At 29.7% G+C, this 14,092-nt stretch overlaps 1 protein-coding gene across 1 annotated transcript in view; it reads left to right on the plus strand.

Moving 5' to 3' along the window:
* The window catches only part of LOC113376602 (arginine/serine-rich coiled-coil protein 2), a 140,468-nt gene that overhangs the window by 63,310 nt on the left and 63,066 nt on the right, over positions 1 to 14,092 (plus strand). The window contains exon 2 of the mRNA XM_026616582.1: positions 10,674 to 10,726. The gene's annotated coding sequence lies outside the window, so the exon portion shown is untranslated. The remainder of the gene's footprint in view (positions 1 to 10,673; positions 10,727 to 14,092) is intronic.

The following is a 14,092-nucleotide window of genomic DNA, read 5'->3' on the forward strand; positions in this document are numbered from 1 at the left end:
TCAAAGTAATCATACTGCTTTAACTGTATAGAGACGAAATATCGAAGCGCGTAAGCGCCGCGTCGCCGTCTAACGGATAAACATTCGTACGAAACCCATAGAAATGTGAACAAAATTTATACTTATTGTTAAAATCTCTCTAAAATATCTGATAATTTGATGTGCATATGTCTAACGATCTTTTTTGACCGCCAAATGGCATTTTTTTTACTTTTTTTTTTACTAGATCTCCGAAACCGCTAGACCTGCCTTCATGAAAATTTGATCAGTTCTTCATTTTGTTAATACAAGTAAAATGTTTTTTGAATTATTCAAATCGGACGCTCCGTTCTCTTAAAAATTGAGATACCGTTTTTGGCACATTTTGCCCCATATCTTCGGAACGGCTAGACTTGCCTTCGCCAAAAACTAATCAGCACGTCTCCTTATCAATACGAATCGAATGTTTTTTAAATTATTTAAATCGCTTCATCCGTGTTCCTGAAATCGTCGACGAAAATTTGTATCCGCACACACACATACACGCACACACATGCACATACACACACACATACATCCATTTTTTCTAAGGTATGCCAAAATGTTCAGAAGGTTTTAAAACGTAAAGCTATATAAAAATTTTCATTTTCGACTTTTTTGCAATTACTATAACTTTCCCTATTTGAAAAAACATTTTACTTGTATTATCAAGATGAAGAACTGATCAAATTTTTATAAAGGCAGGTCTAGCGGTTTCGGAGATTTAGTGAAAAAAGTAAAAAAATGCCATTCGGCGGTCAAAAATGATTATTAGACATATGCACAGATATTTTAACAATAAGTATAAATTTTGTTTACATTCTTATGGGTTCCGTAACAATGTTTATCCGTTAGACGGCGACGCGGCGCTTACGCGCTTCGATATTTTGTCTCTATGCAGTTAAAGCAGTACGATTGTTTTGAAAAAAGTTCAGAATTCCCAAAATATTTCAAAATAAATTTTTCTTCAAAAAATCTTTTTTTTTTCAAAAAAAATAAATTTTTGTCAAAAATTTATAGTTTCTCAAAAATCAAATTTTCCAGAGTAATTTTTTTCAAAAATATTAATCTTAAAAAAAAAAAAATGGTACGGGAAGTTCCAGCAATTTGCCTTAAGGCACGATTCCATGCGCACCACTAGTTAGTTAATGCATTTGGATGGTGTCGGTTCGGAGCAGTCCGACGCGCATGGATAAAAGCTCATAATTGTAAAACAAGAAAGTTTCAGGTATGTAATATTTTGCCTCATATTCTAAAAGGTTCAAAATCTGTTTTAAGCCTAAAAAACTTTTTTTGGTTTTTCAAAAAATTTACAGTGTAACCACTTAAGACAAGTTGCTTGAAGCTGCCGCAATATTATTTTTGGGACATACTACTACGGCTACCTGTGACAAATTGTTTACTTATTTTCAAATTCCCGAATGTGAAGTTTTTCATGTTTGTTATAGGTTTCAAGGTCATTCTGAACTGTTAATCAAAACTGATAAAATAATGTGATTAGACATTTTGTTTCGTTAGACATTAGATTTAGGTTTTGAAAATTTAGGCTATTTGACGAATCGAGAGATTCTATCCTTATGCAATTATTTTGCGCTCGACTAGCATTCCATGTAGTGTACAGTCTAGGAGTCAATCTTATATCGATCACTTTAAAAAATGTACACAAGCTCTCATATTAGTTGCACCACTCCAATCTCATTCAAATTACTGAAATCTGGTTAGGCAAGCCAATGCAGGCAAGTGAAGGACTCAGGACGATTTCGGCAGTGTGAGGGAACCAGGACACTTGTAGCTATTATGTTTCTAATGGTTCGCCGTTTGCGTTTCAAACCCGCAATAGATTGCAGCATAAGGCTTCGCTTGGCGGCGGGGAAACGTCTAAATCTAAATAGACCGACCGCACACATTCATGTACCTATGATGTAAGGCCCGTCAATTTGACTCTGACACGTCAAGATTTCGGCGATCGGAGAAAGGAGACCTTTATCTCAAGTGATTTCTATTAATGTTTGACGTTTCCCTGTTCTTACAATAAGATAGGTTGATGTAACTGTAATTAACGAACGTTAAAGGACTTGAAATTTCCATATTCGGTTAGAATAGGTTGAACGGATATATATACTAGTGGGGTGCATGACATCGTGCCTTAAGGCAAATTGCTGGAACTTCCCGTACCGTAATTAAAAATTGGTACGGAACCCAAAAAAAATTACACAAAATGTGTATACATTATTAAAATCTCTAAAATATCTGGTAATTTAATGTACATATGTCCAATAAATATTTTTGACCGCAAAATGACATTTTTGAATTGACGCTCCGTTCTCCTAACAACTGAGTTACCGTTTTTGGCACTTTTGCCCAGTAACTATAACTTACCCTACGGGAACTTAATTAAACGTGATATATATGTTAGTCAAAAATTTTAGATTTCAGAAGTTTAAAAACTATTAGATGTATCTCAAGGAGCACTATAGTTTGTCAGTTTTGTGAAACGACCTGCTAAGCCGTTTTTTTGTAATTTGAAAAAGAGTGTTAAACTTTTCGTCCACATTTAAGCTCAGTCTACCGAATCGATTTTAAAAAATCAAAAACTGTTCGAAAGATATTAGTTGGGAATAATACTGATTAGTTTTAGGTAAAAATCTACCAAGCCGTTTTCTTGTAATTAACTGTTGTAAAAAAAATTTAAGCCGAATTTTTATGAAACTTTCTTTGGCGAAGTATATATTGGTCTTATGGAACTTACTGAAATATTACTTACTGAAAAATCCATCAAAGTTTGAGAAAATCAGTTGTTTTGTTGACGTTTGTTAAAATTAAAATTATATGATTCACTTGGTATAACGATAGATTACTCGGTCTTAATGAACATACTAAATCATTAAAGTCCTACAAAAACTGGTTCAATTATGAAAATTATTGATTTGTGAAAATTTGCTTTTAGAAAATACTCCGAGTTTTAACGTGTTCGTTCATTTTCAATTATGTGTAATAAATTCTCTCGGAATACTTCTAATCACTCATAAATTAATTTGTTTATTATTGATCAAGTTGATTATTTACACATATCGGGAAGTTCATGTAACTTGCCTCAAGTCTAAATACCAATACCAACTAGTTTAATTTATCTTTTGTAAAATAACTTATTTTAACTAAATTTACTTTTTTATTTGGGGTCTTTTTTACCCCAGCCAAGTGTATGCTTTTATAGAGGTTATATAAAAAACTGTTGAATCTATAGGTGGTTATACATCTTTGTATAGTACTTGCAAATATTCTTGTTTAAAATCTTTTAACTTTACTGGTTTTTGAGGTATCGGTGGTGGACCTTTTCACTCGCGGACCTTTGAGCCCCCCTCTACCCTATATTATTTCAACATTTAGAAAAGCAACTTGCCTTAATGTAAATAATGCCACTTGCAACTTCTTATTTCATACATAGACTCAAAATAATTTGAACAACTGACATTTCAGAATATATTCTGTTCTTTTCAAAAAAGTTAAGTTCAAATAGCAAATGGTCTATTTTATGCGCATGACGAATATAGTCGTCAATACACTAAATTCTGTAATTCTTCAATCACAATTAACTGATTAATTAATATATAATAATACCACATCTGATATAAAACCATAGAAAATTTCAATCACATTACCCCGACCATCATAATATTAAAAGAGTACTTTTGTGAGACTCTTTTTACCATGGGCTGAAAAAAATATTTTTCAAAAAATAGCAAGAAAGTGCATGTCTAGATTAAAGAATTCTTCGGCGCGTCTTGTTAACTATATGAGGAATAAAACCAATATGCATCATTTAGAAGTTGTCGACAAATTTGTTAACAAACAGCGTTTTGTTCTAAAATTGCCATTCAATATTATTAAAAACTGCTGCTTAGCTATATGAGCAAGCTCTTACAAGAAAGAAAATACTTTTAATGAAAAACTATAATGTTCTTTTTCTTCTACAAACAAGGCGAAGGAAGCATTTTATTGTGAGTTAAATGAAAACTTTGATATAAAACTTCATAAGACATATCGAATCATCTGCTTTCAGAAAAGACCAGACACAGACACAGTATATAAATATGTATCTGTATGTAGGAACATATTTTATTTGTGTGGCTAGTGGTTTTTTGTTCATACGAACTATTTATTCGCGTATTGTGGAACAATCTAACTTCTATTCGAGCAACATGTAGCACTTAATTGGTACTAATTTGATTACTTCGCTAGTAGGAAATTCATGAAGTTTTCAGCAAACACATTCGTAAGTCTGAAAAGCAACGAGAAAAAAGCACAGTGATGTTTGAATGTAAATTGGCTTGAGTCCAATTTAATAATACTTCCATTGCAGACCTGACCGCGAAATGTTCATTTGTCGGTCTGCGCCAACCCGTTTCTAAAAGACTCATATGAGTATAACTCTAGGAATGCAACTGTAATATGTATGGAATTATTTACTATATTTGAAGTTACGTAAGATTTATTTTATTATATAATATACCGTAACAGTAATGCAGTTGTGAATTATATTATTTATTTTGTACTTTTTAGAACTGACGTAGCACTGTTTCAACTATGTTAAATTTGAATTTTCTGGAGCTTTGTCGACTTGAAATTAATTTTTATAGGATAATATTTTTTGTAAGATGATAAACAGATATTAAATAAATTCGCAATAAATTAACAATATAAAGATTTAGAAATAGATTTAAAAAAAACATCATAGAGTTTGATTAAACTATAATATAGATTTTTGAAATTGCAAATTTTTGCAATCTCGAAGTTTGTGTTATTAGAAAAAGGAGAAGTTTATGTTTGTATTTTCCCAAAGTTCCAAGTCATTGCGAATCGTTTCAGGCCAAATTTGTAAAAAAGTATGTGTCAACTACTTTAAAAAACGGCTGCACCGATTTTAGAAATTTAATTTCATTAAAGCCATTATATGTAACTTGATAAGCAATTGCTAGAATTAGACATTCGACACTTCTACCTAGATCTTTTTTATTAGAATTAATAGAAAATTGATGAATTTTCCTCCACGTTTTCGCAAAAAATTCTGACTCGATTTTGAAAATTCATAAGCTATTCAAACAATATTATTTTGGTAAGTCGTTTTTTCGTAATTAATTGTTAAAGAGAATTTAGCGAATTTAATGAAATCTTGTGTAGAAGGTTAGAGGTCTTCGTTTTAATGAGCATACTAAGATATTGGAACCCTACAACAAGTGGTTTGATTTGCAAAATTAATTAAAGTTTGAAATAATTAGCTGCCCTTTTAAAAATGCTACGTGTTTGTATTAGGTATTTTCTGCGCTCCGTATCTCCGAAACGGCTGGACCTGCTAATGCCCAAAACTAATCAGCACATCTCCCTATCAATAGGAATTGAAGGTTTTTTGAACCATTCAAATCGGTTGATCCGCGCGCCCGAAAACGTGGACGAAAAATTGTATTCATACATACATACACACACAAACACATCTATTTTTTCTGAGGTATGCCAAAATGTTCAAAAACCTTCAAAACGTGAAACAATGTAAAAATTTTTAATTTCGATTTATGGACGATTACAATAACTTACCCTACTGGAAGTTATTATATGCATAATTAATTTTCAAAAGTCTTATTTTACAATAACTGAATCTAAATTTCCAAAAAAGCATGCGTAAATATATATATATATATATATATATATATATATATATATATATATATAATTTTTGTTTTTGATAAAATTATTAACCCTTTCGCTACGAGAGTGTTTTTTATATTCAATAAAAATGTGTTAAAATATTGAAAGTTACGCTTATTATAAACCAGAAATTACAATAAAGGACTAAAATTCTTAATATTTTAACTCATAATAATAAAACTTCAAGCAAAACCAAAAACAACATGACATTCAAGGACAAAATCCGTACACAACACGTCATGTGGATGTCGTCCATGGACGACATAAGTTGCAAAAGGGTTGAATATACATAAAAAGGTTATGATATAATTATTGCATAAATCTAATATCCTTTTAATTATCTTTATAATTGAGAAACGAAGGTGGTTTTATTTTTCACTATTTTAATTCATGATAAAACAAAGTACATATATATAATGGAGCTATACGATACAAACTTGTCGCTTAAGAAAGATCATGGTATTTCTTTCGAGTTACTAATTAGACCATCAAGTGTTCCCTGTGCAAATATTTAATGAAGCCATGCATTTCACAAAAGCGGGAACAAAAGGATATCTAGTGAAACACTGCATACTTTATATAATCAGGCTGAAAGTAATCAGCGAAACTCATTAAGTTGAGGAATATAAAACAACATTGTGTATAGTGATATAAAAGTCTACTATTACGTCGACTCTTTTAGCTTCACGAAATATTTTATGAAAAATAATAAGTGATATTTAGTTTTATGGTTTTGAACTAAACTGTCGGGTGAAATGAGACTTCAAAATAATTATGATAAAACAAAATTTGTTCATACATTTTTCTTTTATAATTCCTAAAAAAAACTCAAAATTACAAAACTGCACCTTTTAAAATTATTATTTTCACAAAAGCAATTGCAAATGATAGAGATCGTTGCACTTTTTACCATTCCAAAATGATGAAGTTTATTTTCTGAGTTATGTTGAAAATTGGTCTTACTTGAAAATTTCGAAAATAAAATAGAGATTTGTTGAAAATTGTGAAGGAATATATTTATGTAGTTTCAACAAGCTTAAAAAATAATTACTCATAATAATTTTGCTCGAAAATAAAATTGATATATGTAAAAGATGTTGTATGAATTGTAATATATTTAGCTTTAGCAAGGGTAAAAAAATGAGTTCTTATAATTTGTTTTTGTAGTAAAAATATTTTAATAGACAAAATTTGAAATAGTTCCTAATGGATTAGTGGTCACAGCTATAAGTTTTGAATTACAAGTCACTGGTTTGATTCTCGTCTCGGGCAGTTTGATGTCAAGCAGTACTGATATCGGTTTTTACTTGGAGATTTAATAGCAATATATTTTCAAATGAAAATAGACCTTACGCGTCATTGCTGCATCAATAAAAATTGATAAAAATCATTATTATTATAGAAATAATAAAAATTAGGATAAGACAACTGTCTGGAGTTATGTCAAAACAACATAACAGCTCATAAAACTTTTAAGTTCCTAATCAAATAATTAAGCAAAAAGACGACATTTGTTGCTTGACAGGAAAAAACTCTGAATTAGGTAGATTTTCAATATTGATAAAATAAGATTTATAAGTTTAGCTCTGTATTAAGTATTTTATTCAGTGTCAGTTTTTTAACATGGCTACTAAAAAATTGTCATGGATATACGAAGCCCTAATTTATGTAAAAGTTCTGAATTAAATACAAAAGTTTCACTTGAAGATTTATAATTCTTAGTTTGGAATACTGAAGTGACTTTGAAAGACTTCAATACATTATTATTGAATCATCTTGTGTCATGTATATAACTCGAAAATATAGTAACTTGCACAGTATTAAAAATTCTATAAAAAATCCTTATATATATATATATATATATATATATATATATATATATATACAAAAAACTTATTTATCTCCTAAATGGTCATTTTTAATTTTTCTCTCCGTATCTCCAAAAATGCTGTACCTGCCTGTTTCTAAACCCAAAGGGGGTTTACTACATCAGGACGAATCGTATTAAATGAAATAGTTTGTGAATTGTAAATTATATCTGAACTTACATTAATATATATCTACTTACACATATATTCGTTTTTTTTAATCTAATCTTTTTTTACAAAAGGACGAACCTAAAATCAGGCAAACCTAAAAGGCAAAAAATCAATTTTAGTACCCATCGGTAAATTAATGATTAGCTTCCTTTATAGCCGTATATTGGCATAGTTTAGAACTTCAAAAATTTAGAATTCATAAAACAAGATTATTTATAAGTAGTACTAACTTCCCATAGGGTAAGTTACACTAAGCGGGCAAAAATCGAAATTTTTTGGGTATCTTCACGTTTCAGAGGTTTGTAAACATTTTGGCATACTTTAGAAAAAATGGATGTGTGTAAACGGGTGTATGCAGTATGTATTTATGGATGGACACAAGTTTTCGTCGACGTTTTCTGGAGCACCGGTCAACCGATTTGATTTATTCAAAAACCATTCGATTCCTATTGATAAAGAGACGTGCTGACTACTTTTTGCCAAATGTTAGTCCAGACGTTTTGAAGATACGAAGCAAAGGGTACGGAGCATTCGATTTGAATGATTCAAAATTCAAAGTACATTCAATTCTTAATGATGAGGAGAAGTGGTAGTTAGTTTTTGGCAAAGACAGGTATAGCTATTTCAGAAATACAGAGTTAAATGTGCAAAAATTGGAAGTTTTTGAGAAAACGAAGCATCCCATTACTCCCCTTCATTCTAACTTCACTTGATTAAGTTCTGTTTACTCACTTTTTATATGAACGTCATCGTCCAATTTATAAGTTCTTACATTTTGTCTATAAAAAACGAATAATGAAATAATTAATATATTATAAACAGTGTTTATATTAATAAGTTTGAAAATATTTAATATCCTTCTTATATTTGGCACGATGTCATACACCACTAGTTTAGTAATGATTTCGAAAACATCAAACCGAATATTTTTAGATTGATTCCTCGCATGCATAATTTGTTTCAGTTTGCATGATCTTCATATAAAGTTATTTTTGAATTTGATTTTTTCACAAATTGTATCTTTTGATATTTGTTTCTAACTGGAATAGTTTTAAAATTTACCATGCATAATGTCCAGCTTCAAAATTTGGCTTACTTAGTGCACAATGCCACTCCTATCTAGATTTTAATTAATTTCGTAGGAACTACTCAATCCACTTAATCTCATTATACCTTCTGACAATGAGTAATATTATAACCTCACATCATCAATAGCTTTCGGTTGATTGCTCCTCATTTCTATAAAATTGCTTTCGATGCCCATACGCGTTTACGCCCAATTGCTCTGTTGTAAAGTGAAGTGTCATTCGTTAGCTGGGCGCCCCCTTGATGTCATGTCAATTGGAATGTCAATGACACATGTCATCGGTCATCGGTTATGGTGGCAATTTCGGGATTTAAAGCTCTTCAAATGCTCACAGGGCATTGATTTCAATTCATCAGATGAGTGGCAGATAAATTCGTATGGGCATTGATCAAGTGCCTAAGGTATGAATGATTTAGGATCCTTTTATGAAAACATGAAATTTATATAGATGCTTCAAGTGTAGCGTTGGCATATTTTGGTTATTGTAATTAAATGTTTAGGAATTATTTTTAAAGTAGAACTTCTTTAGGCACGACTAGAGTGTAAATTCGTACAAATGCAACGGAAGTGCATTACGGCAGATAAGATAAGAGTCGAGTGCCAATAATTTGACATTCGCTCTCGATGATATCATTTCTGCACGGGTCGATTGTGATTAGTCGTCGCGTATGTGAATAGAGATCTGTCGTTGTATGCGTACCGGCATCAACGTTGTATGCGTACCGATATCAACAAGGAAATCGGCATAGATGAATGAACATTTTAAAGTTACATCGTAGTACAAATGTTGATTTAATAAAAAATGCCTGAATCAAAAGAACATTTCACCCTGTTTCTTAATATTTTACCCTGTTCATTAGAAATTATTTCTATATTATTCGTAGTTTCTATAAATCTTTGAAGTTATTAGAATGGCAAATATTTTTTAGGCAAAACAGATATTACAGCTGTTCAAAAAATGAGATTATATCGCCAGCAAAAAAGTAAAAAAATACAAGCAGTCAATGAATGTATGTTAATTTTAATTACATGAAGTTCTTCAAACACAATTACATAATGAGTGAAGTTGCGATAACAATATTTGATTAGGCGTTGTTTAATATAATCCACTGTGTAAACGTATATTATAGAATGTATAAATCAGCAATTACTTCTTATCTCTAATGAAGGTTCGTGCTAATGCTAATTACAATGACAAACCGATCATGTCATGGCTTTGATTACATTATTGTTTCTAACTATTATACATATTTTTAATGCCATTATAATTATATAATTTATAATTTATCATTATTTAAATGTTTATAATGTTTGACACTAATAAGTATGTGCATCATGAGTGTTACCATATTACTAATAAACATTATTCAAAATTGTTATATGATGTATTTATTTTTACTTAAATGCTATCTTGTACAGTAGCAACGCACATTTTTTTTATGAGTATTTTAGCTTGAAAATTATATCGTTTATGTTTGTATTAATATTTCAATTTCTAGTAGACACTTGATGCGAATCTCAGCGAAAATCAGGAAAAATGTAAACCGATTGATATATGAACGTTAATAAATCAATTCAACTATGACAAGCTACGTACGTTATGAAATCATCACCTGTACGTTGGTGACTTGATCCTTTCTGGTAGGAAATTTATTAACCGAGAATTTTATATAAACAAATTTATTTTCACAGTGGCATTTATTAAAATATATAGTGAAGAGAAAATATAAAATATCATTCACATGTGTTTTGTACGTAGAATACATATTTTACCAGTTTATTGCAATGAATTATATTATATTATATTAATGAATTATGTTATCTTATAGGTAAAATCAGGGACGTAGCTACTGATCAATGATACAGCCTCGGGGCCTTCAATGTGAGTAAGCTAACATTAATTTTTTATTTCACAAAAGGGATAATAATCATAAAAACTCTGTACTAACTAAATTTTTTTTTCGAGCTAGTGGTGTATGGCATCGGGCCTCAAGGCAAATTGCTGAAACTTCCCGTACCTTGACGAAATGATAGAGCAATATTAAATGTTTTCAAATAGATTATTATAAATACTGTAACATTTCCTAATACTTATAAAAGTTATATAAACTGAATTACAAAGTTAAAATTATTCATTTAAAGTATATAAGTGAGCTTCAGAACTATAGCCAGAATTAAAATTAAAATCTGAATTATTTTTGATATAAAAAAAATTCTTAAAAAAAATTGAAATATTTTTTTTCCAAAAGTAATTGTTTTGTCAATACAAGCAGAAAGTTTCTTGAATCATTCAAATCGGATGCTTATTTCTCTGCCAAAAAACTGCCATTTTTTCTACATTTAGCTTGGTACCTTCGAAATTGCTGGACCTGCCTTTGCCAAAAAATCGGTTGATCCATGCGCCCGAAAACGTGGACAAAATATTGTAACCATACATACATATACACACACACATCCATTTATTCTAAGGTACGCCAAAATTTTCAGAAACCTTCAAAACGTGAAAAAAAATGTGAAAATTTGTCAATTTCAATTTTTGGACGATTACAGTAACTTTTCAAACTTAAAAGGACTACCACTGGGTAGTCAAACCTAGGTAGAATGCTTTACCAATCAGAAGCCCTATCAGATTGTAATCCACGGAAATAAAAAAATTATAGTTTTTAATTTTATTGTTGAACTTATAATTACATTGCATCGCCTTAAATAGTGTAGCTATTATTTCGTGAAACTATGTACTTTAAAAATAGAAATGCAATACTCTTTGTCCCAAAAAAGGGAAAAGCAAAAAAAAATTTTTTTTTAATTTTCAAACAAAAACAAATCTGGATATTGAAAATAATTTGAATTTTAATTTTATTTTTTCCTAAAATTCTTAAACTCACCAGTAATTTTAACTTTTCAATTCAGTTTTTATAATTCTTAGAAATATGAGATAAAGTCCTTCATTCTAACTCCACTTGATTAAGTTTTCTTTATTCACTTTTCATGCAAACCTATATAAACGCCATAGTATTCTTTATAAGCTCTTATATTTCGTCTATAAAATAGAAATAATGAAAGTTACAGTATTTATAATAATATATTTGAAAATATTTAATGTTCTTCGAATATTTCATTTCGTAACGGGAAGTTTCAGCAAGTATTTTATTATCTGATTTTTTTACAGTAAGCTTTGGATGACAGAAAGACTAAAATATTTATTATCTAAAAACTATGATGTGGCTTAATTTATTTTATAATTTATAGCATGTTATGCTTTCATAATAAGAAAACTCGTATTTTTAACGCCGCACATAAAGTTTTTATCTCGCGTTTTTCCAGTCTTCACAGAGAACAAATAAGTTGGTATTTATGGAAAAAAATCTATTAACTATCAAGCGTGAATTCTATTAATTATGAAACTGTATTTTCTTTTTCATTTACTTGCTTTTGCATAAGTATAGATTACAACTTCGCCGTCGCCACTTTTCATTTTAATTGAGTTATTGATTTGTTGTAATTAATAATGTAATATAATAAAGGCTATATGATTTTTTTTATTTTTAACATTTATGATAATAATCCTTAGCAACAGTAATAAAAAATTTTGGGACTCAACGCTAGGTCGATTATTAAGATTATTTGCATCATTGAAGAATCAGGAGTGCATATTGAAGGAATTAAAAATAAAAAGCAATAAAATTATTTTGATTTACTATCTAGATTTACTAATTAAACTGTAACTCATTTTCCAATCTATCAAATATATTACCGTATTTTTTATTTAAATTTAAAATTGCTACTTTCATACAATTTAAATTTCCGTACGTAGCATTTAATAACGCCATGCCATCGCGTTTCAAATACTAGTAATATCTAATCGCTAAAGTTCTGAAGACATGAGTTTTTGTCACGAATACTAAACACATTATTCGTTGCTTGAATAAACAAGTCATTAAAGCTATCTTTTAAAATTAATCAAAAATATATCATGGTCCAAATGCACGAACTGCAAAAATTATAAAATTCCTTAAATTAAACAATAATTCGAAAATAATATGCTTGATAAATATAAATTAATTATTCGCAAAGGCCATTATGCCTTAGGGCATGAACCTTCTGATAGATCTAAATATTTGTAATGATTAATTTAAAAATTAGTGTTTCTTCACATTTTGGTGTAGGGTTGGGCGGGGCACTTAGGTCCAATTCGACTTTAAATTATACTGTCTAAAGAAACCAAATGAAATGCATCATAACATATAACATGTATCAAGCAAACAACTCTTGCACTATGTTCAGTAAAATTACCAGTTTAAATTATGATTATAGATATGTGTTTTTTACTATTTTTCTAAAATTATTCATCTGTCCCTTTTTATCCCATCGGCAGGGGTAAAAAGGGACAGCCAAGAGACCAATAGATCCAATGTCTTATTCTTAATTTTATTAGGATTTTACGAAATGAAAACTACAATATTCAAACAAAGCAAAATATAAATTTCATAGGCACATTTTTACAAAGATAACCTTGATCTAGTATTTTATCAGAAATATTGATCCCATGAATTTGAATAGCTATTAATTTAATTAATTTTATATAAATTGCTTTTTCAACTGAATTCACATTTTTATTCACTATTTTTTATAGTTTACGCCTTTGCCAGGATGAAGGTTCTTTTTATCCCATCCATAGCTTTTATAGAGGAAAATTTATATAGAGTTTTCATTATATAGGAACTTACGTCTGTAAATGTATTAATTTAATTTAATTGGTTGAACACGATTTATTATAATTTGTGATTTAAATGGATTCTAAAGTTTTGAAAAACCACAATCCAAAATATTTTGGATGCACCTTGCTATATGTTACCAACGACACACTGCACAGAAACCTGCAAATAAAAACAATTTATACACGTCATAAATAAAAAAGCAATAAATATAATGAGATGCCGCCAGCTCATCATTACATAAACGATATGAGTCAAGAAATGCTGACTAGGAGATCAGAAATAAAACGGTCTGATTTGAAGTATAAGAGCTGGTGATCAATGAAGGTACTCACTGGAGAAAACTATCTCTGAAACTAGCTCAAAGTCTATTAGCATCAATTTATGTTCAATCAATTTATATCGATGAAGAGTTGTAATGAAAAAAAATAATAAAATCGGTTTCAGCCATTTTTGGAGAAACCATTGACAACCAGCCAAGTTTGGCTCACATACACGCAGACAGATTTCTTCCAATGTTGGCATCAAACTAT

This window comes from Ctenocephalides felis, unplaced genomic scaffold (assembly GCF_003426905.1).
Source record: "Ctenocephalides felis isolate EL2017-DRISC unplaced genomic scaffold, ASM342690v1 CF-g0.4_SCAFFOLD_01886, whole genome shotgun sequence".
Classification (NCBI taxonomy): Eukaryota; Metazoa; Arthropoda; class Insecta; order Siphonaptera; family Pulicidae; genus Ctenocephalides; species Ctenocephalides felis.